The sequence below is a fragment of the Schistocerca americana genome, unplaced genomic scaffold (assembly GCF_021461395.2).
Source record: "Schistocerca americana isolate TAMUIC-IGC-003095 unplaced genomic scaffold, iqSchAmer2.1 HiC_scaffold_477, whole genome shotgun sequence".
NCBI classification, from domain to species: Eukaryota; Metazoa; Arthropoda; class Insecta; order Orthoptera; family Acrididae; genus Schistocerca; species Schistocerca americana.
The window spans coordinates 85,571-111,531 of record NW_025726211.1 but is presented as its reverse complement, the minus strand read 5'-3'; the positions used below and the strand labels follow the sequence as shown (position 1 = coordinate 111,531).

At 49.2% G+C, this 25,961-nt stretch overlaps 45 non-coding genes across 45 annotated transcripts; all 45 read right to left on the bottom strand.

Moving 5' to 3' along the window:
- Window positions 1-207: 207 nt before the first annotated feature.
- On the bottom strand, window positions 208-280 carry Trnai-uau. Its single transcript has one exon. It is a non-coding gene; the product is annotated as a tRNA-Ile (tRNA).
- Window positions 281-820: 540 nt separating this feature from the next.
- On the bottom strand, window positions 821-893 carry Trnaf-gaa. Its single transcript has one exon. It is a non-coding gene; the product is annotated as a tRNA-Phe (tRNA).
- Window positions 894-1,473: 580 nt separating this feature from the next.
- On the bottom strand, window positions 1,474-1,555 carry Trnas-uga. The gene has a single exon. It is a non-coding gene; the product is annotated as a tRNA-Ser (tRNA).
- Window positions 1,556-2,295: 740 nt separating this feature from the next.
- Window positions 2,296-2,377, bottom strand: Trnas-cga. The gene has a single exon. It is a non-coding gene; the product is annotated as a tRNA-Ser (tRNA).
- A 138-nt stretch (window positions 2,378-2,515) lies between these two features.
- Trnai-uau lies at window positions 2,516-2,588 on the bottom strand. Its single transcript has one exon. It is a non-coding gene; the product is annotated as a tRNA-Ile (tRNA).
- A 540-nt stretch (window positions 2,589-3,128) lies between these two features.
- Trnaf-gaa lies at window positions 3,129-3,203 on the bottom strand. The gene has a single exon. It is a non-coding gene; the product is annotated as a tRNA-Phe (tRNA).
- A 578-nt stretch (window positions 3,204-3,781) lies between these two features.
- Trnas-uga lies at window positions 3,782-3,863 on the bottom strand. The gene has a single exon. It is a non-coding gene; the product is annotated as a tRNA-Ser (tRNA).
- Window positions 3,864-4,603: 740 nt separating this feature from the next.
- On the bottom strand, window positions 4,604-4,685 carry Trnas-cga. The gene has a single exon. It is a non-coding gene; the product is annotated as a tRNA-Ser (tRNA).
- Window positions 4,686-4,823: 138 nt separating this feature from the next.
- On the bottom strand, window positions 4,824-4,896 carry Trnak-uuu. The gene has a single exon. It is a non-coding gene; the product is annotated as a tRNA-Lys (tRNA).
- Window positions 4,897-5,436: 540 nt separating this feature from the next.
- On the bottom strand, window positions 5,437-5,509 carry Trnaf-gaa. Its single transcript has one exon. It is a non-coding gene; the product is annotated as a tRNA-Phe (tRNA).
- A 580-nt stretch (window positions 5,510-6,089) lies between these two features.
- On the bottom strand, window positions 6,090-6,171 carry Trnas-uga. Its single transcript has one exon. It is a non-coding gene; the product is annotated as a tRNA-Ser (tRNA).
- A 740-nt stretch (window positions 6,172-6,911) lies between these two features.
- Trnas-cga lies at window positions 6,912-6,993 on the bottom strand. Its single transcript has one exon. It is a non-coding gene; the product is annotated as a tRNA-Ser (tRNA).
- A 138-nt stretch (window positions 6,994-7,131) lies between these two features.
- On the bottom strand, window positions 7,132-7,204 carry Trnak-uuu. Its single transcript has one exon. It is a non-coding gene; the product is annotated as a tRNA-Lys (tRNA).
- Window positions 7,205-7,744: 540 nt separating this feature from the next.
- Window positions 7,745-7,817, bottom strand: Trnaf-gaa. The gene has a single exon. It is a non-coding gene; the product is annotated as a tRNA-Phe (tRNA).
- Window positions 7,818-8,397: 580 nt separating this feature from the next.
- Window positions 8,398-8,479, bottom strand: Trnas-uga. Its single transcript has one exon. It is a non-coding gene; the product is annotated as a tRNA-Ser (tRNA).
- Window positions 8,480-9,219: 740 nt separating this feature from the next.
- Trnas-cga lies at window positions 9,220-9,301 on the bottom strand. The gene has a single exon. It is a non-coding gene; the product is annotated as a tRNA-Ser (tRNA).
- A 138-nt stretch (window positions 9,302-9,439) lies between these two features.
- Trnak-uuu lies at window positions 9,440-9,512 on the bottom strand. Its single transcript has one exon. It is a non-coding gene; the product is annotated as a tRNA-Lys (tRNA).
- A 540-nt stretch (window positions 9,513-10,052) lies between these two features.
- On the bottom strand, window positions 10,053-10,125 carry Trnaf-gaa. The gene has a single exon. It is a non-coding gene; the product is annotated as a tRNA-Phe (tRNA).
- Window positions 10,126-10,705: 580 nt separating this feature from the next.
- On the bottom strand, window positions 10,706-10,787 carry Trnas-uga. The gene has a single exon. It is a non-coding gene; the product is annotated as a tRNA-Ser (tRNA).
- Window positions 10,788-11,527: 740 nt separating this feature from the next.
- On the bottom strand, window positions 11,528-11,609 carry Trnas-cga. Its single transcript has one exon. It is a non-coding gene; the product is annotated as a tRNA-Ser (tRNA).
- A 138-nt stretch (window positions 11,610-11,747) lies between these two features.
- Trnak-uuu lies at window positions 11,748-11,820 on the bottom strand. The gene has a single exon. It is a non-coding gene; the product is annotated as a tRNA-Lys (tRNA).
- Window positions 11,821-12,360: 540 nt separating this feature from the next.
- Window positions 12,361-12,433, bottom strand: Trnaf-gaa. The gene has a single exon. It is a non-coding gene; the product is annotated as a tRNA-Phe (tRNA).
- Window positions 12,434-13,013: 580 nt separating this feature from the next.
- On the bottom strand, window positions 13,014-13,095 carry Trnas-uga. The gene has a single exon. It is a non-coding gene; the product is annotated as a tRNA-Ser (tRNA).
- A 740-nt stretch (window positions 13,096-13,835) lies between these two features.
- Trnas-cga lies at window positions 13,836-13,917 on the bottom strand. Its single transcript has one exon. It is a non-coding gene; the product is annotated as a tRNA-Ser (tRNA).
- A 138-nt stretch (window positions 13,918-14,055) lies between these two features.
- On the bottom strand, window positions 14,056-14,128 carry Trnak-uuu. The gene has a single exon. It is a non-coding gene; the product is annotated as a tRNA-Lys (tRNA).
- Window positions 14,129-14,668: 540 nt separating this feature from the next.
- Window positions 14,669-14,741, bottom strand: Trnaf-gaa. The gene has a single exon. It is a non-coding gene; the product is annotated as a tRNA-Phe (tRNA).
- A 580-nt stretch (window positions 14,742-15,321) lies between these two features.
- On the bottom strand, window positions 15,322-15,403 carry Trnas-uga. The gene has a single exon. It is a non-coding gene; the product is annotated as a tRNA-Ser (tRNA).
- A 740-nt stretch (window positions 15,404-16,143) lies between these two features.
- Window positions 16,144-16,225, bottom strand: Trnas-cga. Its single transcript has one exon. It is a non-coding gene; the product is annotated as a tRNA-Ser (tRNA).
- A 138-nt stretch (window positions 16,226-16,363) lies between these two features.
- Window positions 16,364-16,436, bottom strand: Trnak-uuu. Its single transcript has one exon. It is a non-coding gene; the product is annotated as a tRNA-Lys (tRNA).
- A 540-nt stretch (window positions 16,437-16,976) lies between these two features.
- On the bottom strand, window positions 16,977-17,049 carry Trnaf-gaa. Its single transcript has one exon. It is a non-coding gene; the product is annotated as a tRNA-Phe (tRNA).
- Window positions 17,050-17,629: 580 nt separating this feature from the next.
- Trnas-uga lies at window positions 17,630-17,711 on the bottom strand. The gene has a single exon. It is a non-coding gene; the product is annotated as a tRNA-Ser (tRNA).
- Window positions 17,712-18,451: 740 nt separating this feature from the next.
- On the bottom strand, window positions 18,452-18,533 carry Trnas-cga. Its single transcript has one exon. It is a non-coding gene; the product is annotated as a tRNA-Ser (tRNA).
- A 138-nt stretch (window positions 18,534-18,671) lies between these two features.
- Window positions 18,672-18,744, bottom strand: Trnak-uuu. The gene has a single exon. It is a non-coding gene; the product is annotated as a tRNA-Lys (tRNA).
- Window positions 18,745-19,284: 540 nt separating this feature from the next.
- Window positions 19,285-19,357, bottom strand: Trnaf-gaa. The gene has a single exon. It is a non-coding gene; the product is annotated as a tRNA-Phe (tRNA).
- A 580-nt stretch (window positions 19,358-19,937) lies between these two features.
- On the bottom strand, window positions 19,938-20,019 carry Trnas-uga. Its single transcript has one exon. It is a non-coding gene; the product is annotated as a tRNA-Ser (tRNA).
- A 740-nt stretch (window positions 20,020-20,759) lies between these two features.
- Trnas-cga lies at window positions 20,760-20,841 on the bottom strand. Its single transcript has one exon. It is a non-coding gene; the product is annotated as a tRNA-Ser (tRNA).
- Window positions 20,842-20,979: 138 nt separating this feature from the next.
- On the bottom strand, window positions 20,980-21,052 carry Trnak-uuu. Its single transcript has one exon. It is a non-coding gene; the product is annotated as a tRNA-Lys (tRNA).
- A 540-nt stretch (window positions 21,053-21,592) lies between these two features.
- Window positions 21,593-21,665, bottom strand: Trnaf-gaa. Its single transcript has one exon. It is a non-coding gene; the product is annotated as a tRNA-Phe (tRNA).
- Window positions 21,666-22,245: 580 nt separating this feature from the next.
- Trnas-uga lies at window positions 22,246-22,327 on the bottom strand. The gene has a single exon. It is a non-coding gene; the product is annotated as a tRNA-Ser (tRNA).
- A 740-nt stretch (window positions 22,328-23,067) lies between these two features.
- Window positions 23,068-23,149, bottom strand: Trnas-cga. The gene has a single exon. It is a non-coding gene; the product is annotated as a tRNA-Ser (tRNA).
- A 138-nt stretch (window positions 23,150-23,287) lies between these two features.
- Window positions 23,288-23,360, bottom strand: Trnak-uuu. The gene has a single exon. It is a non-coding gene; the product is annotated as a tRNA-Lys (tRNA).
- Window positions 23,361-23,900: 540 nt separating this feature from the next.
- On the bottom strand, window positions 23,901-23,973 carry Trnaf-gaa. The gene has a single exon. It is a non-coding gene; the product is annotated as a tRNA-Phe (tRNA).
- A 580-nt stretch (window positions 23,974-24,553) lies between these two features.
- On the bottom strand, window positions 24,554-24,635 carry Trnas-uga. Its single transcript has one exon. It is a non-coding gene; the product is annotated as a tRNA-Ser (tRNA).
- A 740-nt stretch (window positions 24,636-25,375) lies between these two features.
- Window positions 25,376-25,457, bottom strand: Trnas-cga. Its single transcript has one exon. It is a non-coding gene; the product is annotated as a tRNA-Ser (tRNA).
- Window positions 25,458-25,595: 138 nt separating this feature from the next.
- On the bottom strand, window positions 25,596-25,668 carry Trnak-uuu. The gene has a single exon. It is a non-coding gene; the product is annotated as a tRNA-Lys (tRNA).
- Between the last annotated feature and the right edge of the window lie 293 nt (window positions 25,669-25,961).

Below are 25,961 nucleotides of genomic sequence, written 5' to 3'. Positions count from 1 at the left end.
ATTCGAACCTACGCTCCCAGAGGGAATCTGATTTCGAGTCAGACGCCTTAACCACTCGGCCACGACTGCCGTTAGCGCGGTGTTCTCCGGACACATGCAACTGCTACCGTTTAAAGCACTGTGGTGTCAGAAAACGGCGTAGCTGCATTATTTTCTGTAGCGTCTCCACCGCTACCAGACGAATCGCTACCAAAGTATTAAAATTTCCGCCTGGACAGGGACTTGAAACCTGGGCCCTTAGGTTATAAGCCTAATGCTCTACCGACTGAGCTATCTGGGCTCACACGAGGCTGCAAAACCTCCCACGACGCACAACTATACATTGACTCATGTCCTTTACTGTTGTGCAATCGCTGTATGGGGCCGTTAACAAATAAAACGTCGCCTAAATGCTGTCTACAAACTTATCGCGCTAAGCTCGTAACACACTATCGAAGACTGCTGGCACATGATGCAACAACAAATTGCACCAGTTGTTACGTCTCATACGTTGGAGCAGAGAATTTACGTGTTTTGTCGACACTCACTGGGCAATTGGAAAATTCACAAGCATTTCGAATGCAATGTCTCTCACGCTTTCGCTCATTTCACGGTTCCGTTGAAGACGTTCTTCACCACCTGATACAGAAAAAGGAATGCAGTCGGTAGGATATTTTTAATTCTTTTGCTTCTAGGGGAGTTAGTTGTCTAGTGAGTTCCTCTTATGGCATGCACTAGACAACCAGAACAGCTACAGGAGAGAGTCATTTTTGTTGTCAGCGGTAGTTGCATTATCACAAACGCAGAGTAATTCCATTGGCGTCGCATCAAAACGAATCCCTGCCGAAACCCGGGATCGAACCAGGGACCTTTAGATCTTCAGTCTAACGCTCTCCCAACTGAGCTATTTCGGCTGACGTTGAAGGTTGTCATTTGCATGTGTTCATTAAACTCTGCCTCGTTGCCAATTTCACAGTCACCTTCGTCTGATAAGACACAGGGGCGCTGAAAGGCGAGCAGCCGATGCAGTGAAGTTACACACACATTTCTTCTTCTTCCGTCATCGTAACAAGCAAACATGTCGACTCGATTCGTGTAATATTGACTTCGCTGACGCTAGAAAACCCGTGCTATATCGATGCCAGGGGCAACTCGTGTGCGGAGAACGAGACACAAGAAGGAGTGAGTCTCTCCACCGTATGAGTGGCAGTATCTAGCAGATACACACGGTAAAACATTCGACTTGCGTTAGCTCACACGTCATCGTCTGCAAGCTAAAGTGGACACATCTGCACTGCCCAGTGAGGCGACACTTGTACTAACACCTGGTGGACGCCTGTGAGACGCGGAGATGAGCTGCGGCTTCTGGGCGCGACTGTAGCGCTGCGCCCTGGATCAAATAGCACTGCACATTGCTGGTGACCCACGTGTTTAGTAGTGACGCAACTGCTAGGATGCAGCTGAACGTACGCCATTTGAGAGCGAGAAAATTTTCGCAGTAGGCAGGACTCGAACCTACGCTCCCAGAGGGAATCTGATTTCAAATCAGACGCCTTAACCACTCGGCCACGACTGCCGGTGGCGGAAGCGACTCCCGACAACTGAAACCGCCATCTTTAGAAGCAATCTGGTGGCAGAAAACGGCGTGGCCTCACTCTTTCCTGTACAGTTTCCATTAGCCGTTACGAAAGTGTATTAATTTTCGCCCAGACAGGGACTTGAACACAGGTGTATTAATTTTCGCCCAGACAGGGACTTGAACCCAGGACCCTTTGGTTGAAAACCTAACGCTCTACCGACTCAGCTATGCGGACCCACGCACGAGCATTTTCGTACAGCTGCGTGGTGTGCGAGTGATTCGCATGTCGTAATTACTGGCTTACGGCTCCAATGGCGACTTCACCGACTTCCCACTGACGCACCGCTGACGCTAGTTTTCTGTCGTCTTAAAACGATGGACATACCTCCAAGCAGCTGCGAGATCTTAAGAAAAGAAACGCTGCACCACTGCTTTTGCCGCACTCGAGTGATTGAAATTGCGATTCTTAAAAAGAAAATGAGATGTTCGCTGTGTCCATCACTTTCGAGCACATCTGTGTACTCACGATCTCAGCGACGGCTTTCTGCAGTCCCAGCGTCAGTGTCAGTGTGAGGTGAACCGATAGCCAGAGTAAGCAGCGGTCGTCGCGAAAACTCAGTATTCTTAAAACGGAAATTTTCGTCTTGTTGAGAATGGCGTCACTGGTTTGCACCCGCATTCGCCCACACATGTCACATGTGTGCGAAAATGTTTGCTCCTCTTTACGCAAAATCGCACGCAGCCGATAGGATTCGAACCTACGCTCCCAGAGGGAATCTGATTTCGAGTCAGACGCCTTAACCACTCGGCCACGACTGCCGTTAGCGCGGTGTTCTCCGGACACATGCAACTGCTACCGTTTAAAGCACTGTGGTGTCAGAAAACGGCGTAGCTGCATTATTTTCTGTAGCGTCTCCACCGCTACCAGACGAATCGCTACCAAAGTATTAAAATTTCCGCCTGGACAGGGACTTGAAACCTGGGCCCTTAGGTTATAAGCCTAATGCTCTACCGACTGAGCTATCTGGGCTCACACGAGGCTGCAAAACCTCCCACGACGCACAACTATACATTGACTCATGTCCTTTACTGTTGTGCAATCGCTGTATGGGGCCGTTAACAAATAAAACGTCGCCTAAATGCTGTCTACAAACTTATCGCGCTAAGCTCGTAACACACTATCGAAGACTGCTGGCACATGATGCAACAACAAATTGCACCAGTTGTTACGTCTCATACGTTGGAGCAGAGAATTTACGTGTTTTGTCGACACTCACTGGGCAATTGGAAAATTCACAAGCATTTCGAATGCAATGTCTCTCACGCTTTCGCTCATTTCACGGTTCCGTTGAAGACGTTCTTCACCACCTGATACAGAAAAAGGAATGCAGTCGGTAGGATATTTTTAATTCTTTTGCTTCTAGGGGAGTTAGTTGTCTAGTGAGTTCCTCTTATGGCATGCACTAGACAACCAGAACAGCTACAGGAGAGAGTCATTTTTGTTGTCAGCGGTAGTTGCATTATCACAAACGCAGAGTAATTCCATTGGCGTCGCATCAAAACGAATCCCTGCCGAAACCCGGGATCGAACCAGGGACCTTTAGATCTTCAGTCTAACGCTCTCCCAACTGAGAGCTATTTCGGCTGACGTTGAAGGTTGTCATTTGCATGTGTTCATTAAACTCTGCCTCGTTGCCAATTTCACAGTCACCTTCGTCTGATAAGACACAGGGGCGCTGAAAGGCGAGCAGCCGATGCAGTGAAGTTACACACACATTTCTTCTTCTTCCGTCATCGTAACAAGCAAACATGTCGACTCGATTCGTGTAATATTGACTTCGCTGACGCTAGAAAACCCGTGCTATATCGATGCCAGGGGCAACTCGTGTGCGGAGAACGAGACACAAGAAGGAGTGAGTCTCTCCACCGTATGAGTGGCAGTATCTAGCAGATACACACGGTAAAACATTCGACTTGCGTTAGCTCACACGTCATCGTCTGCAAGCTAAAGTGGACACATCTGCACTGCCCAGTGAGGCGACACTTGTACTAACACCTGGTGGACGCCTGTGAGACGCGGAGATGAGCTGCGGCTTCTGGGCGCGACTGTAGCGCTGCGCCCTGGATCAAATAGCACTGCACATTGCTGGTGACCCACGTGTTTAGTAGTGACGCAACTGCTAGGATGCAGCTGAACGTACGCCATTGAGAGCGAGAAATTTTCGCAGTAGGCAGGACTCGAACCTACGCTCCCAGAGGGAATCTGATTTCAAATCAGACGCCTTAACCACTCGGCCACGACTGCCGGTGGCGGAAGCGACTCCCGACAACTGAAACCGCCATCTTTAGAAGCAATCTGGTGGCAGAAAACGGCGTGGCCTCACTCTTTCCTGTACAGTTTCCATTAGCCGTTACGAAAGTGTATTAATTTTCGCCCAGACAGGGACTTGAACACAGGTGTATTAATTTTCGCCCAGACAGGGACTTGAACCCAGGACCCTTTGGTTGAAAACCTAACGCTCTACCGACTCAGCTATGCGGACCCACGCACGAGCATTTTCGTACAGCTGCGTGGTGTGCGAGTGATTCGCATGTCGTAATTACTGGCTTACGGCTCCAATGGCGACTTCACCGACTTCCCACTGACGCACCGCTGACGCTAGTTTTCTGTCGTCTTAAAACGATGGACATACCTCCAAGCAGCTGCGAGATCTTAAGAAAAGAAACGCTGCACCACTGCTTTTGCCGCACTCGAGTGATTGAAATTGCGATTCTTAAAAAGAAAATGAGATGTTCGCTGTGTCCATCACTTTCGAGCACATCTGTGTACTCACGATCTCAGCGACGGCTTTCTGCAGTCCCAGCGTCAGTGTCAGTGTGAGGTGAACCGATAGCCAGAGTAAGCAGCGGTCGTCGCGAAAACTCAGTATTCTTAAAACGGAAATTTTCGTCTTGTTGAGAATGGCGTCACTGGTTTGCACCCGCATTCGCCCACACATGTCACATGTGTGCGAAAATGTTTGCTCCTCTTTACGCAAAATCGCACGCAGCCGGTAGGATTCGAACCTACGCTCCCAGAGGGAATCTGATTTCGAGTCAGACGCCTTAACCACTCGGCCACGACTGCCGTTAGCGCGGTGTTCTCCGGACACATGCAACTGCTACCGTTTAAAGCACTGTGGTGTCAGAAAACGGCGTAGCTGCATTATTTTCTGTAGCGTCTCCACCGCTACCAGACGAATCGCTACCAAAGTATTAAAATTTCCGCCTGGACAGGGACTTGAAACCTGGGCCCTTAGGTTAAAAGCCTAATGCTCTACCGACTGAGCTATCCGGGCTCACATGAGGCTGCAAAACCTCCCACGACGCACAACTATACATTGACTCATGTCCTTTACTGTTGTGCAATCGCTGTATGGGGCCGTTAACAAATAAAACGTCGCCTAAATGCTGTCTACAAACTTATCGCGCTAAGCTCGTAACACACTATCGAAGACTGCTGGCACATGATGCAACAACAAATTGCACCAGTTGTTACGTCTCATACGTTGGAGCAGAGAATTTACGTGTTTTGTCGACACTCACTGGGCAATTGGAAAATTCACAAGCATTTCGAATGCAATGTTTCCCACGCTTTCGCTCATTTCACGGTTCCGTTGAAGACGTTCTTCACCACCTGACACAGAAAAAGGAATGCAGTCGGTAGGATATTTTTAATTCTTTTGCTTCTAGGGGAGTTAGTTGTCTAGTGAGTTCCTCTTATGGCATGCACTAGACAACCAGAACAGCTACAGGAGAGAGTCATTTTTGTTGTCAGCGGTAGTTGCATTATCACAAACGCAGAGTAATTCCATTGGCGTCGCATCAAAACGAATCCCTGCCGAAACCCGGGATCGAACCAGGGACCTTTAGATCTTCAGTCTAACGCTCTCCCAACTGAGCTATTTCGGCTGACGTTGAAGGTTGTCATTTGCATGTGTTCATTAAACTCTGCCTCGTTGCCAATTTCACAGTCACCTTCGTCTGATAAGACACAGGGGCGCTGAAAGGCGAGCAGCCGATGCAGTGAAGTTACACACACATTTCTTCTTCTTCCGTCATCGTAACAAGCAAACATGTCGACTCGATTCGTGTAATATTGACTTCGCTGACGCTAGAAAACCCGTGCTATATCGATGCCAGGGGCAACTCGTGTGCGGAGAACGAGACACAAGAAGGAGTGAGTCTCTCCACCGTATGAGTGGCAGTATCTAGCAGATACACACGGTAAAACATTCGACTTGCGTTAGCTCACACGTCATCGTCTGCAAGCTAAAGTGGACACATCTGCACTGCCCAGTGAGGCGACACTTGTACTAACACCTGGTGGACGCCTGTGAGACGCGGAGATGAGCTGCGGCTTCTGGGCGCGACTGTAGCGCTGCGCCCTGGATCAAATAGCACTGCACATTGCTGGTGACCCACGTGTTTAGTAGTGACGCAACTGCTAGGATGCAGCTGAACGTACGCCATTTGAGAGCGAGAAAATTTTCGCAGTAGGCAGGACTCGAACCTACGCTCCCAGAGGGAATCTGATTTCAAATCAGACGCCTTAACCACTCGGCCACGACTGCCGGTGGCGGAAGCGACTCCCGACAACTGAAACCGCCATCTTTAGAAGCAATCTGGTGGCAGAAAACGGCGTGGCCTCACTCTTTCCTGTACAGTTTCCATTAGCCGTTACGAAAGTGTATTAATTTTCGCCCAGACAGGGACTTGAACACAGGTGTATTAATTTTCGCCCAGACAGGGACTTGAACCCAGGACCCTTTGGTTGAAAACCTAACGCTCTACCGACTCAGCTATGCGGACCCACGCACGAGCATTTTCGTACAGCTGCGTGGTGTGCGAGTGATTCGCATGTCGTAATTACTGGCTTACGGCTCCAATGGCGACTTCAACGACTTCCCACTGACGCACCGCTGACGCTAGTTTTCTGTCGTCTTAAAACGATGGACATACCTCCAAGCAGCTGCGAGATCTTAAGAAAAGAAACGCTGCACCACTGCTTTTGCCGCACTCGAGTGATTGAAATTGCGATTCTTAAAAAGAAAATGAGATGTTCGCTCTGTCCATCACTTTCGAGCACATCTGTGTACTCACGATCTCAGCGACGGCTTTCTGCAGTCCCAGCGTCAGTGTCAGTGTGAGGTGAACCGATAGCCAGAGTAAGCAGCGGTCGTCGCGAAAACTCAGTATTCTTAAAACGGAAATTTTCGTCTTGTTGAGAATGGCGTCACTGGTTTGCACCCGCATTCGCCCACACATGTCACATGTGTGCGAAAATGTTTGCTCCTCTTTACGCAAAATCGCACGCAGCCGGTAGGATTCGAACCTACGCTCCCAGAGGGAATCTGATTTCGAGTCAGACGCCTTTACCACTCGGCCACGACTGCCGTTAGCGCGGTGTTCTCCGGACACATGCAACTGCTACCGTTTAAAGCACTGTGGTGTCAGAAAACGGCGTAGCTGCATTATTTTCTGTAGCGTCTCCACCGCTACCAGACGAATCGCTACCAAAGTATTAAAATTTCCGCCTGGACAGGGACTTGAAACCTGGGCCCTTAGGTTAAAAGCCTAATGCTCTACCGACTGAGCTATCCGGGCTCACACGAGGCTGCAAAACCTCCCACGACGCACAACTATACATTGACTCATGTCCTTTACTGTTGTGCAATCGCTGTATGGGGCCGTTAACAAATAAAACGTCGCCTAAATGCTGTCTACAAACTTATCGCGCTAAGCTCGTAACACACTATCGAAGACTGCTGGCACATGATGCAACAACAAATTGCACCAGTTGTTACGTCTCATACGTTGGAGCAGAGAATTTACGTGTTTTGTCGACACTCACTGGGCAATTGGAAAATTCACAAGCATTTCGAATGCAATGTTTCTCACGCTTTCGCTCATTTCACGGTTCCGTTGAAGACGTTCTTCACCACCTGATACAGAAAAAGGAATGCAGTCGGTAGGATATTTTTAATTCTTTTGCTTCTAGGGGAGTTAGTTGTCTAGTGAGTTCCTCTTATGGCATGCACTAGACAACCAGAACAGCTACAGGAGAGAGTCATTTTTGTTGTCAGCGGTAGTTGCATTATCACAAACGCAGAGTAATTCCATTGGCGTCGCATCAAAACGAATCCCTGCCGAAACCCGGGATCGAACCAGGGACCTTTAGATCTTCAGTCTAACGCTCTTCCAACTGAGCTATTTCGGCTGACGTTGAAGGTTGTCATTTGCATGTGTTCATTAAACTCTGCCTCGTTGCCAATTTCACAGTCACCTTCGTCTGATAAGACACAGGGGCGCTGAAAGGCGAGCAGCCGATGCAGTGAAGTTACACACACATTTCTTCTTCTTCCGTCATCGTAACAAGCAAACATGTCGACTCGATTCGTGTAATATTGACTTCGCTGACGCTAGAAAACCCGTGCTATATCGATGCCAGGGGCAACTCGTGTGCGGAGAACGAGACACAAGAAGGAGTGAGTCTCTCCACCGTATGAGAGGCAGTATCTAGCAGATACACACGGTAAAACATTCGACTTGCGTTAGCTCACACGTCATCGTCTGCAAGCTAAAGTGGACACATCTGCACTGCCCAGTGAGGCGACACTTGTACTAACACCTGGTGGACGCCTGTGAGACGCGGAGATGAGCTGCGGCTTCTGGGCGCGACTGTAGCGCTGCGCCCTGGATCAAATAGCACTGCACATTGCTGGTGACCCACGTGTTTAGTAGTGACGCAACTGCTAGGATGCAGCTGAACGTACGCCATTTGAGAGCGAGAAAATTTTCGCAGTAGGCAGGACTCGAACCTACGCTCCCAGAGGGAATCTGATTTCAAATCAGACGCCTTAACCACTCGGCCACGACTGCCGGTGGCGGAAGCGACTCCCGACAACTGAAACCGCCATCTTTAGAAGCAATCTGGTGGCAGAAAACGGCGTGGCCTCACTCTTTCCTGTACAGTTTCCATTAGCCGTTACGAAAGTGTATTAATTTTCGCCCAGACAGGGACTTGAACACAGGTGTATTAATTTTCGCCCAGACAGGGACTTGAACCCAGGACCCTTTGGTTGAAAACCTAACGCTCTACCGACTCAGCTATGCGGACCCACGCACGAGCATTTTCGTACAGCTGCGTGGTGTGCGAGTGATTCGCATGTCGTAATTACTGGCTTACGGCTCCAATGGCGACTTCAACGACTTCCCACTGACGCACCGCTGACGCTAGTTTTCTGTCGTCTTAAAACGATGGACATACCTCCAAGCAGCTGCGAGATCTTAAGAAAAGAAACGCTGCACCACTGCTTTTGCCGCACTCGAGTGATTGAAATTGCGATTCTTAAAAAGAAAATGAGATGTTCGCTCTGTCCATCACTTTCGAGCACATCTGTGTACTCACGATCTCAGCGACGGCTTTCTGCAGTCCCAGCGTCAGTGTCAGTGTGAGGTGAACCGATAGCCAGAGTAAGCAGCGGTCGTCGCGAAAACTCAGTATTCTTAAAACGGAAATTTTCGTCTTGTTGAGAATGGCGTCACTGGTTTGCACCCGCATTCGCCCACACATGTCACATGTGTGCGAAAATGTTTGCTCCTCTTTACGCAAAATCGCACGCAGCCGGTAGGATTCGAACCTACGCTCCCAGAGGGAATCTGATTTCGAGTCAGACGCCTTTACCACTCGGCCACGACTGCCGTTAGCGCGGTGTTCTCCGGACACATGCAACTGCTACCGTTTAAAGCACTGTGGTGTCAGAAAACGGCGTAGCTGCATTATTTTCTGTAGCGTCTCCACCGCTACCAGACGAATCGCTACCAAAGTATTAAAATTTCCGCCTGGACAGGGACTTGAAACCTGGGCCCTTAGGTTAAAAGCCTAATGCTCTACCGACTGAGCTATCCGGGCTCACACGAGGCTGCAAAACCTCCCACGACGCACAACTATACATTGACTCATGTCCTTTACTGTTGTGCAATCGCTGTATGGGGCCGTTAACAAATAAAACGTCGCCTAAATGCTGTCTACAAACTTATCGCGCTAAGCTCGTAACACACTATCGAAGACTGCTGGCACATGATGCAACAACAAATTGCACCAGTTGTTACGTCTCATACGTTGGAGCAGAGAATTTACGTGTTTTGTCGACACTCACTGGGCAATTGGAAAATTCACAAGCATTTCGAATGCAATGTTTCTCACGCTTTCGCTCATTTCACGGTTCCGTTGAAGACGTTCTTCACCACCTGATACAGAAAAAGGAATGCAGTCGGTAGGATATTTTTAATTCTTTTGCTTCTAGGGGAGTTAGTTGTCTAGTGAGTTCCTCTTATGGCATGCACTAGACAACCAGAACAGCTACAGGAGAGAGTCATTTTTGTTGTCAGCGGTAGTTGCATTATCACAAACGCAGAGTAATTCCATTGGCGTCGCATCAAAACGAATCCCTGCCGAAACCCGGGATCGAACCAGGGACCTTTAGATCTTCAGTCTAACGCTCTTCCAACTGAGCTATTTCGGCTGACGTTGAAGGTTGTCATTTGCATGTGTTCATTAAACTCTGCCTCGTTGCCAATTTCACAGTCACCTTCGTCTGATAAGACACAGGGGCGCTGAAAGGCGAGCAGCCGATGCAGTGAAGTTACACACACATTTCTTCTTCTTCCGTCATCGTAACAAGCAAACATGTCGACTCGATTCGTGTAATATTGACTTCGCTGACGCTAGAAAACCCGTGCTATATCGATGCCAGGGGCAACTCGTGTGCGGAGAACGAGACACAAGAAGGAGTGAGTCTCTCCACCGTATGAGAGGCAGTATCTAGCAGATACACACGGTAAAACATTCGACTTGCGTTAGCTCACACGTCATCGTCTGCAAGCTAAAGTGGACACATCTGCACTGCCCAGTGAGGCGACACTTGTACTAACACCTGGTGGACGCCTGTGAGACGCGGAGATGAGCTGCGGCTTCTGGGCGCGACTGTAGCGCTGCGCCCTGGATCAAATAGCACTGCACATTGCTGGTGACCCACGTGTTTAGTAGTGACGCAACTGCTAGGATGCAGCTGAACGTACGCCATTTGAGAGCGAGAAAATTTTCGCAGTAGGCAGGACTCGAACCTACGCTCCCAGAGGGAATCTGATTTCAAATCAGACGCCTTAACCACTCGGCCACGACTGCCGGTGGCGGAAGCGACTCCCGACAACTGAAACCGCCATCTTTAGAAGCAATCTGGTGGCAGAAAACGGCGTGGCCTCACTCTTTCCTGTACAGTTTCCATTAGCCGTTACGAAAGTGTATTAATTTTCGCCCAGACAGGGACTTGAACACAGGTGTATTAATTTTCGCCCAGACAGGGACTTGAACCCAGGACCCTTTGGTTGAAAACCTAACGCTCTACCGACTCAGCTATGCGGACCCACGCACGAGCATTTTCGTACAGCTGCGTGGTGTGCGAGTGATTCGCATGTCGTAATTACTGGCTTACGGCTCCAATGGCGACTTCAACGACTTCCCACTGACGCACCGCTGACGCTAGTTTTCTGTCGTCTTAAAACGATGGACATACCTCCAAGCAGCTGCGAGATCTTAAGAAAAGAAACGCTGCACCACTGCTTTTGCCGCACTCGAGTGATTGAAATTGCGATTCTTAAAAAGAAAATGAGATGTTCGCTCTGTCCATCACTTTCGAGCACATCTGTGTACTCACGATCTCAGCGACGGCTTTCTGCAGTCCCAGCGTCAGTGTCAGTGTGAGGTGAACCGATAGCCAGAGTAAGCAGCGGTCGTCGCGAAAACTCAGTATTCTTAAAACGGAAATTTTCGTCTTGTTGAGAATGGCGTCACTGGTTTGCACCCGCATTCGCCCACACATGTCACATGTGTGCGAAAATGTTTGCTCCTCTTTACGCAAAATCGCACGCAGCCGGTAGGATTCGAACCTACGCTCCCAGAGGGAATCTGATTTCGAGTCAGACGCCTTTACCACTCGGCCACGACTGCCGTTAGCGCGGTGTTCTCCGGACACATGCAACTGCTACCGTTTAAAGCACTGTGGTGTCAGAAAACGGCGTAGCTGCATTATTTTCTGTAGCGTCTCCACCGCTACCAGACGAATCGCTACCAAAGTATTAAAATTTCCGCCTGGACAGGGACTTGAAACCTGGGCCCTTAGGTTAAAAGCCTAATGCTCTACCGACTGAGCTATCCGGGCTCACACGAGGCTGCAAAACCTCCCACGACGCACAACTATACATTGACTCATGTCCTTTACTGTTGTGCAATCGCTGTATGGGGCCGTTAACAAATAAAACGTCGCCTAAATGCTGTCTACAAACTTATCGCGCTAAGCTCGTAACACACTATCGAAGACTGCTGGCACATGATGCAACAACAAATTGCACCAGTTGTTACGTCTCATACGTTGGAGCAGAGAATTTACGTGTTTTGTCGACACTCACTGGGCAATTGGAAAATTCACAAGCATTTCGAATGCAATGTTTCTCACGCTTTCGCTCATTTCACGGTTCCGTTGAAGACGTTCTTCACCACCTGATACAGAAAAAGGAATGCAGTCGGTAGGATATTTTTAATTCTTTTGCTTCTAGGGGAGTTAGTTGTCTAGTGAGTTCCTCTTATGGCATGCACTAGACAACCAGAACAGCTACAGGAGAGAGTCATTTTTGTTGTCAGCGGTAGTTGCATTATCACAAACGCAGAGTAATTCCATTGGCGTCGCATCAAAACGAATCCCTGCCGAAACCCGGGATCGAACCAGGGACCTTTAGATCTTCAGTCTAACGCTCTCCCAACTGAGCTATTTCGGCTGACGTTGAAGGTTGTCATTTGCATGTGTTCATTAAACTCTGCCTCGTTGCCAATTTCACAGTCACCTTCGTCTGATAAGACACAGGGGCGCTGAAAGGCGAGCAGCCGATGCAGTGAAGTTACACACACATTTCTTCTTCTTCCGTCATCGTAACAAGCAAACATGTCGACTCGATTCGTGTAATATTGACTTCGCTGACGCTAGAAAACCCGTGCTATATCGATGCCAGGGGCAACTCGTGTGCGGAGAACGAGACACAAGAAGGAGTGAGTCTCTCCACCGTATGAGAGGCAGTATCTAGCAGATACACACGGTAAAACATTCGACTTGCGTTAGCTCACACGTCATCGTCTGCAAGCTAAAGTGGACACATCTGCACTGCCCAGTGAGGCGACACTTGTACTAACACCTGGTGGACGCCTGTGAGACGCGGAGATGAGCTGCGGCTTCTGGGCGCGACTGTAGCGCTGCGCCCTGGATCAAATAGCACTGCACATTGCTGGTGACCCACGTGTTTAGTAGTGACGCAACTGCTAGGATGCAGCTGAACGTACGCCATTTGAGAGCGAGAAAATTTTCGCAGTAGGCAGGACTCGAACCTACGCTCCCAGAGGGAATCTGATTTCAAATCAGACGCCTTAACCACTCGGCCACGACTGCCGGTGGCGGAAGCGACTCCCGACAACTGAAACCGCCATCTTTAGAAGCAATCTGGTGGCAGAAAACGACGTGGCCTCACTCTTTCCTGTACAGTTTCCATTAGCCGTTACGAAAGTGTATTAATTTTCGCCCAGACAGGGACTTGAACACAGGTGTATTAATTTTCGCCCAGACAGGGACTTGAACCCAGGACCCTTTGGTTGAAAACCTAACGCTCTACCGACTCAGCTATGCGGACCCACGCACGAGCATTTTCGTACAGCTGCGTGGTGTGCGAGTGATTCGCATGTCGTAATTACTGGCTTACGGCTCCAATGGCGACTTCACCGACTTCCCACTGACGCACCGCTGACGCTAGTTTTCTGTCGTCTTAAAACGATGGACATACCTCCAAGCAGCTGCGAGATCTTAAGAAAAGAAACGCTGCACCACTGCTTTTGCCGCACTCGAGTGATTGAAATTGCGATTCTTAAAAAGAAAATGAGATGTTCGCTCTGTCCATCACTTTCGAGCACATCTGTGTACTCACGATCTCAGCGACGGCTTTCTGCAGTCCCAGCGTCAGTGTCAGTGTGAGGTGAACCGATAGCCAGAGTAAGCAGCGGTCGTCGCGAAAACTCAGTATTCTTAAAACGGAAATTTTCGTCTTGTTGAGAATGGCGTCACTGGTTTGCACCCGCATTCGCCCACACATGTCACATGTGTGCGAAAATGTTTGCTCCTCTTTACGCAAAATCGCACGCAGCCGATAGGATTCGAACCTACGCTCCCAGAGGGAATCTGATTTCGAGTCAGACGCCTTAACCACTCGGCCACGACTGCCGTTAGCGCGGTGTTCTCCGGACACATGCAACTGCTACCGTTTAAAGCACTGTGGTGTCAGAAAACGGCGTAGCTGCATTATTTTCTGTAGCGTCTCCACCGCTACCAGACGAATCGCTACCAAAGTATTAAAATTTCCGCCTGGACAGGGACTTGAAACCTGGGCCCTTAGGTTAAAAGCCTAATGCTCTACCGACTGAGCTATCCGGGCTCACACGAGGCTGCAAAACCTCCCACGACGCACAACTATACATTGACTCATGTCCTTTACTGTTGTGCAATCGCTGTATGGGGCCGTTAACAAATAAAACGTCGCCTAAATGCTGTCTACAAACTTATCGCGCTAAGCTCGTAACACACTATCGAAGACTGCTGGCACATGATGCAACAACAAATTGCACCAGTTGTTACGTCTCATACGTTGGAGCAGAGAATTTACGTGTTTTGTCGACACTCACTGGGCAATTGGAAAATTCACAAGCATTTCGAATGCAATGTTTCTCACGCTTTCGCTCATTTCACGGTTCCGTTGAAGACGTTCTTCACCACCTGATACAGAAAAAGGAATGCAGTCGGTAGGATATTTTTAATTCTTTTGCTTCTAGGGGAGTTAGTTGTCTAGTGAGTTCCTCTTATGGCATGCACTAGACAACCAGAACAGCTACAGGAGAGAGTCATTTTTGTTGTCAGCGGTAGTTGCATTATCACAAACGCAGAGTAATTCCATTGGCGTCGCATCAAAACGAATCCCTGCCGAAACCCGGGATCGAACCAGGGACCTTTAGATCTTCAGTCTAACGCTCTCCCAACTGAGCTATTTCGGCTGACGTTGAAGGTTGTCATTTGCATGTGTTCATTAAACTCTGCCTCGTTGCCAATTTCACAGTCACCTTCGTCTGATAAGACACAGGGGCGCTGAAAGGCGAGCAGCCGATGCAGTGAAGTTACACACACATTTCTTCTTCTTCCGTCATCGTAACAAGCAAACATGTCGACTCGATTCGTGTAATATTGACTTCGCTGACGCTAGAAAACCCGTGCTATATCGATGCCAGGGGCAACTCGTGTGCGGAGAACGAGACACAAGAAGGAGTGAGTCTCTCCACCGTATGAGTGGCAGTATCTAGCAGATACACACGGTAAAACATTCGACTTGCGTTAGCTCACACGTCATCGTCTGCAAGCTAAAGTGGACACATCTGCACTGCCCAGTGAGGCGACACTTGTACTAACACCTGGTGGACGCCTGTGAGACGCGGAGATGAGCTGCGGCTTCTGGGCGCGACTGTAGCGCTGCGCCCTGGATCAAATAGCACTGCACATTGCTGGTGACCCACGTGTTTAGTAGTGACGCAACTGCTAGGATGCAGCTGAACGTACGCCATTTGAGAGCGAGAAAATTTTCGCAGTAGGCAGGACTCGAACCTACGCTCCCAGAGGGAATCTGATTTCAAATCAGACGCCTTAACCACTCGGCCACGACTGCCGGTGGCGGAAGCGACTCCCGACAACTGAAACCGCCATCTTTAGAAGCAATCTGGTGGCAGAAAACGGCGTGGCCTCACTCTTTCCTGTACAGTTTCCATTAGCCGTTACGAAAGTGTATTAATTTTCGCCCAGACAGGGACTTGAACACAGGTGTATTAATTTTCGCCCAGACAGGGACTTGAACCCAGGACCCTTTGGTTGAAAACCTAACGCTCTACCGACTCAGCTATGCGGACCCACGCACGAGCATTTTCGTACAGCTGCGTGGTGTGCGAGTGATTCGCATGTCGTAATTACTGGCTTACGGCTCCAATGGCGACTTCAACGACTTCCCACTGACGCACCGCTGACGCTAGTTTTCTGTCGTCTTAAAACGATGGACATACCTCCAAGCAGCTGCGAGATCTTAAGAAAAGAAACGCTGCACCACTGCTTTTGCCGCACTCGAGTGATTGAAATTGCGATTCTTAAAAAGAAAATGAGATGTTCGCTCTGTCCATCACTTTCGAGCACATCTGTGTACTCACGATCTCAGCGACGGCTTTCTGCAGTCCCAGCGTCAGTGTCAGTGTGAGGTGAACCGATAGCCAGAGTAAGCAGCGGTCGTCGCGAAAACTCAGTATTCTTAAAACGGAAATTTTCGTCTTGTTGAGAATGGCGTCACTGGTTTGCACCCGCATTCGCCCACACATGTCACATGTGTGCGAAAATGTTTGCTCCTCTTTACGCAAAATCGCACGCAGCCGGTAGGATTCGAACCTACGCTCCCAGAGGGAATCTGATTTCGAGTCAGACGCCTTTACCACTCGGCCACGACTGCCGTTAGCGCGGTGTTCTCCGGACACATGCAACTGCTACCGTTTAAAGCACTGTGGTGTCAGAAAACGGCGTAGCTGCATTATTTTCTGTAGCGTCTCCACCGCTACCAGACGAATCGCTACCAAAGTATTAAAATTTCCGCCTGGACAGGGACTTGAAACCTGGGCCCTTAGGTTAAAAGCCTAATGCTCTACCGACTGAGCTATCCGGGCTCACACGAGGCTGCAAAACCTCCCACGACGCACAACTATACATTGACTCATGTCCTTTACTGTTGTGCAATCGCTGTATGGGGCCGTTAACAAATAAAACGTCGCCTAAATGCTGTCTACAAACTTATCGCGCTAAGCTCGTAACACACTATCGAAGACTGCTGGCACATGATGCAACAACAAATTGCACCAGTTGTTACGTCTCATACGTTGGAGCAGAGAATTTACGTGTTTTGTCGACACTCACTGGGCAATTGGAAAATTCACAAGCATTTCGAATGCAATGTTTCTCACGCTTTCGCTCATTTCACGGTTCCGTTGAAGACGTTCTTCACCACCTGATACAGAAAAAGGAATGCAGTCGGTAGGATATTTTTAATTCTTTTGCTTCTAGGGGAGTTAGTTGTCTAGTGAGTTCCTCTTATGGCATGCACTAGACAACCAGAACAGCTACAGGAGAGAGTCATTTTTGTTGTCAGCGGTAGTTGCATTATCACAAACGCAGAGTAATTCCATTGGCGTCGCATCAAAACGAATCCCTGCCGAAACCCGGGATCGAACCAGGGACCTTTAGATCTTCAGTCTAACGCTCTCCCAACTGAGCTATTTCGGCTGACGTTGAAGGTTGTCATTTGCATGTGTTCATTAAACTCTGCCTCGTTGCCAATTTCACAGTCACCTTCGTCTGATAAGACACAGGGGCGCTGAAAGGCGAGCAGCCGATGCAGTGAAGTTACACACACATTTCTTCTTCTTCCGTCATCGTAACAAGCAAACATGTCGACTCGATTCGTGTAATATTGACTTCGCTGACGCTAGAAAACCCGTGCTATATCGATGCCAGGGGCAACTCGTGTGCGGAGAACGAGACACAAGAAGGAGTGAGTCTCTCCACCGTATGAGAGGCAGTATCTAGCAGATACGCACGGTAAAACATTCGACTTGCGTTAGCTCACACGTCATCGTCTGCAAGCTAAAGTGGACACATCTGCACTGCCCAGTGAGGCGACACTTGTACTAACACCTGGTGGACGCCTGTGAGACGCGGAGATGAGCTGCGGCTTCTGGGCGCGACTGTAGCGCTGCGCCCTGGATCAAATAGCACTGCACATTGCTGGTGACCCACGTGTTTAGTAGTGACGCAACTGCTAGGATGCAGCTGAACGTACGCCATTTGAGAGCGAGAAAATTTTCGCAGTAGGCAGGACTCGAACCTACGCTCCCAGAGGGAATCTGATTTCAAATCAGACGCCTTAACCACTCGGCCACGACTGCCGGTGGCGGAAGCGACTCCCGACAACTGAAACCGCCATCTTTAGAAGCAATCTGGTGGCAGAAAACGGCGTGGCCTCACTCTTTCCTGTACAGTTTCCATTAGCCGTTACGAAAGTGTATTAATTTTCGCCCAGACAGGGACTTGAACACAGGTGTATTAATTTTCGCCCAGACAGGGACTTGAACCCAGGACCCTTTGGTTGAAAACCTAACGCTCTACCGACTCAGCTATGCGGACCCACGCACGAGCATTTTCGTACAGCTGCGTGGTGTGCGAGTGATTCGCATGTCGTAATTACTGGCTTACGGCTCCAATGGCGACTTCACCGACTTCCCACTGACGCACCGCTGACGCTAGTTTTCTGTCGTCTTAAAACGATGGACATACCTCCAAGCAGCTGCGAGATCTTAAGAAAAGAAACGCTGCACCACTGCTTTTGCCGCACTCGAGTGATTGAAATTGCGATTCTTAAAAAGAAAATGAGATGTTCGCTCTGTCCATCACTTTCGAGCACATCTGTGTACTCACGATCTCAGCGACGGCTTTCTGCAGTCCCAGCGTCAGTGTCAGTGTGAGGTGAACCGATAGCCAGAGTAAGCAGCGGTCGTCGCGAAAACTCAGTATTCTTAAAACGGAAATTTTCGTCTTGTTGAGAATGGCGTCACTGGTTTGCACCCGCATTCGCCCACACATGTCACATGTGTGCGAAAATGTTTGCTCCTCTTTACGCAAAATCGCACGCAGCCGATAGGATTCGAACCTACGCTCCCAGAGGGAATCTGATTTCGAGTCAGACGCCTTAACCACTCGGCCACGACTGCCGTTAGCGCGGTGTTCTCCGGACACATGCAACTGCTACCGTTTAAAGCACTGTGGTGTCAGAAAACGGCGTAGCTGCATTATTTTCTGTAGCGTCTCCACCGCTACCAGACGAATCGCTACCAAAGTATTAAAATTTCCGCCTGGACAGGGACTTGAAACCTGGGCCCTTAGGTTAAAAGCCTAATGCTCTACCGACTGAGCTATCCGGGCTCACACGAGGCTGCAAAACCTCCCACGACGCACAACTATACATTGACTCATGTCCTTTACTGTTGTGCAATCGCTGTATGGGGCCGTTAACAAATAAAACGTCGCCTAAATGCTGTCTACAAACTTATCGCGCTAAGCTCGTAACACACTATCGAAGACTGCTGGCACATGATGCAACAACAAATTGCACCAGTTGTTACGTCTCATACGTTGGAGCAGAGAATTTACGTGTTTTGTCGACACTCACTGGGCAATTGGAAAATTCACAAGCATTTCGAATGCAATGTTTCTCACGCTTTCGCTCATTTCACGGTTCCGTTGAAGACGTTCTTCACCACCTGATACAGAAAAAGGAATGCAGTCGGTAGGATATTTTTAATTCTTTTGCTTCTAGGGGAGTTAGTTGTCTAGTGAGTTCCTCTTATGGCATGCACTAGACAACCAGAACAGCTACAGGAGAGAGTCATTTTTGTTGTCAGCGGTAGTTGCATTATCACAAACGCAGAGTAATTCCATTGGCGTCGCATCAAAACGAATCCCTGCCGAAACCCGGGATCGAACCAGGGACCTTTAGATCTTCAGTCTAACGCTCTCCCAACTGAGCTATTTCGGCTGACGTTGAAGGTTGTCATTTGCATGTGTTCATTAAACTCTGCCTCGTTGCCAATTTCACAGTCACCTTCGTCTGATAAGACACAGGGGCGCTGAAAGGCGAGCAGCCGATGCAGTGAAGTTACACACACATTTCTTCTTCTTCCGTCATCGTAACAAGCAAACATGTCGACTCGATTCGTGTAATATTGACTTCGCTGACGCTAGAAAACCCGTGCTATATCGATGCCAGGGGCAACTCGTGTGCGGAGAACGAGACACAAGAAGGAGTGAGTCTCTCCACCGTATGAGTGGCAGTATCTAGCAGATACACACGGTAAAACATTCGACTTGCGTTAGCTCACACGTCATCGTCTGCAAGCTAAAGTGGACACATCTGCACTGCCCAGTGAGGCGACACTTGTACTAACACCTGGTGGACGCCTGTGAGACGCGGAGATGAGCTGCGGCTTCTGGGCGCGACTGTAGCGCTGCGCCCTGGATCAAATAGCACTGCACATTGCTGGTGACCCACGTGTTTAGTAGTGACGCAACTGCTAGGATGCAGCTGAACGTACGCCATTTGAGAGCGAGAAAATTTTCGCAGTAGGCAGGACTCGAACCTACGCTCCCAGAGGGAATCTGATTTCAAATCAGACGCCTTAACCACTCGGCCACGACTGCCGGTGGCGGAAGCGACTCCCGACAACTGAAACCGCCATCTTTAGAAGCAATCTGGTGGCAGAAAACGGCGTGGCCTCACTCTTTCCTGTACAGTTTCCATTAGCCGTTACGAAAGTGTATTAATTTTCGCCCAGACAGGGACTTGAACACAGGTGTATTAATTTTCGCCCAGACAGGGACTTGAACCCAGGACCCTTTGGTTGAAAACCTAACGCTCTACCGACTCAGCTATGCGGACCCACGCACGAGCATTTTCGTACAGCTGCGTGGTGTGCGAGTGATTCGCATGTCGTAATTACTGGCTTACGGCTCCAATGGCGACTTCAACGACTTCCCACTGACGCACCGCTGACGCTAGTTTTCTGTCGTCTTAAAACGATGGACATACCTCCAAGCAGCTGCGAGATCTTAAGAAAAGAAACGCTGCACCACTGCTTTTGCCGCACTCGAGTGATTGAAATTGCGATTCTTAAAAAGAAAATGAGATGTTCGCTCTGTCCATCACTTTCGAGCACATCTGTGTACTCACGATCTCAGCGACGGCTTTCTGCAGTCCCAGCGTCAGTGTCAGTGTGAGGTGAACCGATAGCCAGAGTAAGCAGCGGTCGTCGCGAAAACTCAGTATTCTTAAAACGGAAATTTTCGTCTTGTTGAGAATGGCGTCACTGGTTTGCACCCGCATTCGCCCACACATGTCACATGTGTGCGAAAATGTTTGCTCCTCTTTACGCAAAATCGCACGCAGCCGGTAGGATTCGAACCTACGCTCCCAGAGGGAATCTGATTTCGAGTCAGACGCCTTAACCACTCGGCCACGACTGCCGTTAGCGCGGTGTTCTCCGGACACATGCAACTGCTACCGTTTAAAGCACTGTGGTGTCAGAAAACGGCGTAGCTGCATTATTTTCTGTAGCGTCTCCACCGCTACCAGACGAATCGCTACCAAAGTATTAAAATTTCCGCCTGGACAGGGACTTGAAACCTGGGCCCTTAGGTTAAAAGCCTAATGCTCTACCGACTGAGCTATCCGGGCTCACACGAGGCTGCAAAACCTCCCACGACGCACAACTATACATTGACTCATGTCCTTTACTGTTGTGCAATCGCTGTATGGGGCCGTTAACAAATAAAACGTCGCCTAAATGCTGTCTACAAACTTATCGCGCTAAGCTCGTAACACACTATCGAAGACTGCTGGCACATGATGCAACAACAAATTGCACCAGTTGTTACGTCTCATACGTTGGAGCAGAGAATTTACGTGTTTTGTCGACACTCACTGGGCAATTGGAAAATTCACAAGCATTTCGAATGCAATGTTTCTCACGCTTTCGCTCATTTCACGGTTCCGTTGAAGACGTTCTTCACCACCTGATACAGAAAAAGGAATGCAGTCGGTAGGATATTTTTAATTCTTTTGCTTCTAGGGGAGTTAGTTGTCTAGTGAGTTCCTCTTATGGCATGCACTAGACAACCAGAACAGCTACAGGAGAGAGTCATTTTTGTTGTCAGCGGTAGTTGCATTATCACAAACGCAGAGTAATTCCATTGGCGTCGCATCAAAACGAATCCCTGCCGAAACCCGGGATCGAACCAGGGACCTTTAGATCTTCAGTCTAACGCTCTCCCAACTGAGCTATTTCGGCTGACGTTGAAGGTTGTCATTTGCATGTGTTCATTAAACTCTGCCTCGTTGCCAATTTCACAGTCACCTTCGTCTGATAAGACACAGGGGCGCTGAAAGGCGAGCAGCCGATGCAGTGAAGTTACACACACATTTCTTCTTCTTCCGTCATCGTAACAAGCAAACATGTCGACTCGATTCGTGTAATATTGACTTCGCTGACGCTAGAAAACCCGTGCTATATCGATGCCAGGGGCAACTCGTGTGCGGAGAACGAGACACAAGAAGGAGTGAGTCTCTCCACCGTATGAGTGGCAGTATCTAGCAGATACACACGGTAAAACATTCGACTTGCGTTAGCTCACACGTCATCGTCTGCAAGCTAAAGTGGACACATCTGCACTGCCCAGTGAGGCGACACTTGTACTAACACCTGGTGGACGCCTGTGAGACGCGGAGATGAGCTGCGGCTTCTGGGCGCGACTGTAGCGCTGCGCCCTGGATCAAATAGCACTGCACATTGCTGGTGACCCACGTGTTTAGTAGTGACGCAACTGCTAGGATGCAGCTGAACGTACGCCATTTGAGAGCGAGAAAATTTTCGCAGTAGGCAGGACTCGAACCTACGCTCCCAGAGGGAATCTGATTTCAAATCAGACGCCTTAACCACTCGGCCACGACTGCCGGTGGCGGAAGCGACTCCCGACAACTGAAACCGCCATCTTTAGAAGCAATCTGGTGGCAGAAAACGGCGTGGCCTCACTCTTTCCTGTACAGTTTCCATTAGCCGTTACGAAAGTGTATTAATTTTCGCCCAGACAGGGACTTGAACACAGGTGTATTAATTTTCGCCCAGACAGGGACTTGAACCCAGGACCCTTTGGTTGAAAACCTAACGCTCTACCGACTCAGCTATGCGGACCCACGCACGAGCATTTTCGTACAGCTGCGTGGTGTGCGAGTGATTCGCATGTCGTAATTACTGGCTTACGGCTCCAATGGCGACTTCACCGACTTCCCACTGACGCACCGCTGACGCTAGTTTTCTGTCGTCTTAAAACGATGGACATACCTCCAAGCAGCTGCGAGATCTTAAGAAAAGAAACGCTGCACCACTGCTTTTGCCGCACTCGAGTGATTGAAATTGCGATTCTTAAAAAGAAAATGAGATGTTCGCTCTGTCCATCACTTTCGAGCACATCTGTGTACTCACGATCTCAGCGACGGCTTTCTGCAGTCCCAGCGTCAGTGTCAGTGTGAGGTGAACCGATAGCCAGAGTAAGCAGCGGTCGTCGCGAAAACTCAGTATTCTTAAAACGGAAATTTTCGTCTTGTTGAGAATGGCGTCACTGGTTTGCACCCGCATTCGCCCACACATGTCACATGTGTGCGAAAATGTTTGCTCCTCTTTACGCAAAATCGCACGCAGCCGATAGGATTCGAACCTACGCTCCCAGAGGGAATCTGATTTCGAGTCAGACGCCTTAACCACTCGGCCACGACTGCCGTTAGCGCGGTGTTCTCCGGACACATGCAACTGCTACCGTTTAAAGCACTGTGGTGTCAGAAAACGGCGTAGCTGCATTATTTTCTGTAGCGTCTCCACCGCTACCAGACGAATCGCTACCAAAGTATTAAAATTTCCGCCTGGACAGGGACTTGAAACCTGGGCCCTTAGGTTAAAAGCCTAATGCTCTACCGACTGAGCTATCCGGGCTCACACGAGGCTGCAAAACCTCCCACGACGCACAACTATACATTGACTCATGTCCTTTACTGTTGTGCAATCGCTGTATGGGGCCGTTAACAAATAAAACGTCGCCTAAATGCTGTCTACAAACTTATCGCGCTAAGCTCGTAACACACTATCGAAGACTGCTGGCACATGATGCAACAACAAATTGCACCAGTTGTTACGTCTCATACGTTGGAGCAGAGAATTTACGTGTTTTGTCGACACTCACTGGGCAATTGGAAAATTCACAAGCATTTCGAATGCAATGTTTCTCACGCTTTCGCTCATTTCACGGTTCCGTTGAAGACGTTCTTCACCACCTGATACAGAAAAAGGAATGCAGTCGGTAGGATATTTTTAATTCTTTTGCTTCTAGGGGAGTTAGTTGTCTAGTGAGTTCCTCTTATGGCATGCACTAGACAACCAGAACAGCTACAGGAGAGAGTCATTTTTGTTGTCAGCGGTAGTTGCATTATCACAAACGCAGAGTAATTCCATTGGCGTCGCATCAAAACGAATCCCTGCCGAAACCCGGGATCGAACCAGGGACCTTTAGATCTTCAGTCTAACGCTCTCCCAACTGAGCTATTTCGGCTGACGTTGAAGGTTGTCATTTGCATGTGTTCATTAAACTCTGCCTCGTTGCCAATTTCACAGTCACCTTCGTCTGATAAGACACAGGGGCGCTGAAAGGCGAGCAGCCGATGCAGTGAAGTTACACACACATTTCTTCTTCTTCCGTCATCGTAACAAGCAAACATGTCGACTCGATTCGTGTAATATTGACTTCGCTGACGCTAGAAAACCCGTGCTATATCGATGCCAGGGGCAACTCGTGTGCGGAGAACGAGACACAAGAAGGAGTGAGTCTCTCCACCGTATGAGTGGCAGTATCTAGCAGATACACACGGTAAAACATTCGACTTGCGTTAGCTCACACGTCATCGTCTGCAAGCTAAAGTGGACACATCTGCACTGCCCAGTGAGGCGACACTTGTACTAACACCTGGTGGACGCCTGTGAGACGCGGAGATGAGCTGCGGCTTCTGGGCGCGACTGTAGCGCTGCGCCCTGGATCAAATAGCACTGCACATTGCTGGTGACCCACGTGTTTAGTAGTGACGCAACTGCTAGGATGCAGCTGAACGTACGCCATTTGAGAGCGAGAAAATTTTCGCAGTAGGCAGGACTCGAACCTACGCTCCCAGAGGGAATCTGATTTCAAATCAGACGCCTTAACCACTCGGCCACGACTGCCGGTGGCGGAAGCGACTCCCGACAACTGAAACCGCCATCTTTAGAAGCAATCTGGTGGCAGAAAACGGCGTGGCCTCACTCTTTCCTGTACAGTTTCCATTAGCCGTTACGAAAGTGTATTAATTTTCGCCCAGACAGGGACTTGAACACAGGTGTATTAATTTTCGCCCAGACAGGGACTTGAACCCAGGACTCTTTGGTTGAAAACCTAACGCTCTACCGACTCAGCTATGCGGACCCACGCACGAGCATTTTCGTACAGCTGCGTGGTGTGCGAGTGATTCGCATGTCGTAATTACTGGCTTACGGCTCCAATGGCGACTTCACCGACTTCCCACTGACGCACCGCTGACGCTAGTTTTCTGTCGTCTTAAAACGATGGACATACCTCCAAGCAGCTGCGAGATCTTAAGAAAAGAAACGCTGCACCACTGCTTTTGCCGCACTCGAGTGATTGAAATTGCGATTCTTAAAAAGAAAATGAGATGTTCGCTCTGTCCATCACTTTCGAGCACATCTGTGTACTCACGATCTCAGCGACGGCTTTCTGCAGTCCCAGCGTCAGTGTCAGTGTGAGGTGAACCGATAGCCAGAGTAAGCAGCGGTCGTCGCGAAAACTCAGTATTCTTAAAACGGAAATTTTCGTCTTGTTGAGAATGGCGTCACTGGTTTGCACCCGCATTCGCCCACACATGTCACATGTGTGCGAAAATGTTTGCTCCTCTTTACGCAAAATCGCACGCAGCCGATAGGATTCGAACCTACGCTCCCAGAGGGAATCTGATTTCGAGTCAGACGCCTTAACCACTCGGCCACGACTGCCGTTAGCGCGGTGTTCTCCGGACACATGCAACTGCTACCGTTTAAAGCACTGTGGTGTCAGAAAACGGCGTAGCTGCATTATTTTCTGTAGCGTCTCCACCGCTACCAGACGAATCGCTACCAAAGTATTAAAATTTCCGCCTGGACAGGGACTTGAAACCTGGGCCCTTAGGTTAAAAGCCTAATGCTCTACCGACTGAGCTATCCGGGCTCACACGAGGCTGCAAAACCTCCCACGACGCACAACTATACATTGACTCATGTCCTTTACTGTTGTGCAATCGCTGTATGGGGCCGTTAACAAATAAAACGTCGCCTAAATGCTGTCTACAAACTTATCGCGCTAAGCTCGTAACACACTATCGAAGACTGCTGGCACATGATGCAACAACAAATTGCACCAGTTGTTACGTCTCATACGTTGGAGCAGAGAATTTACGTGTTTTGTCGACACTCACTGGGCAATTGGAAAATTCACAAGCATTTCGAATGCAATGTTTCTCA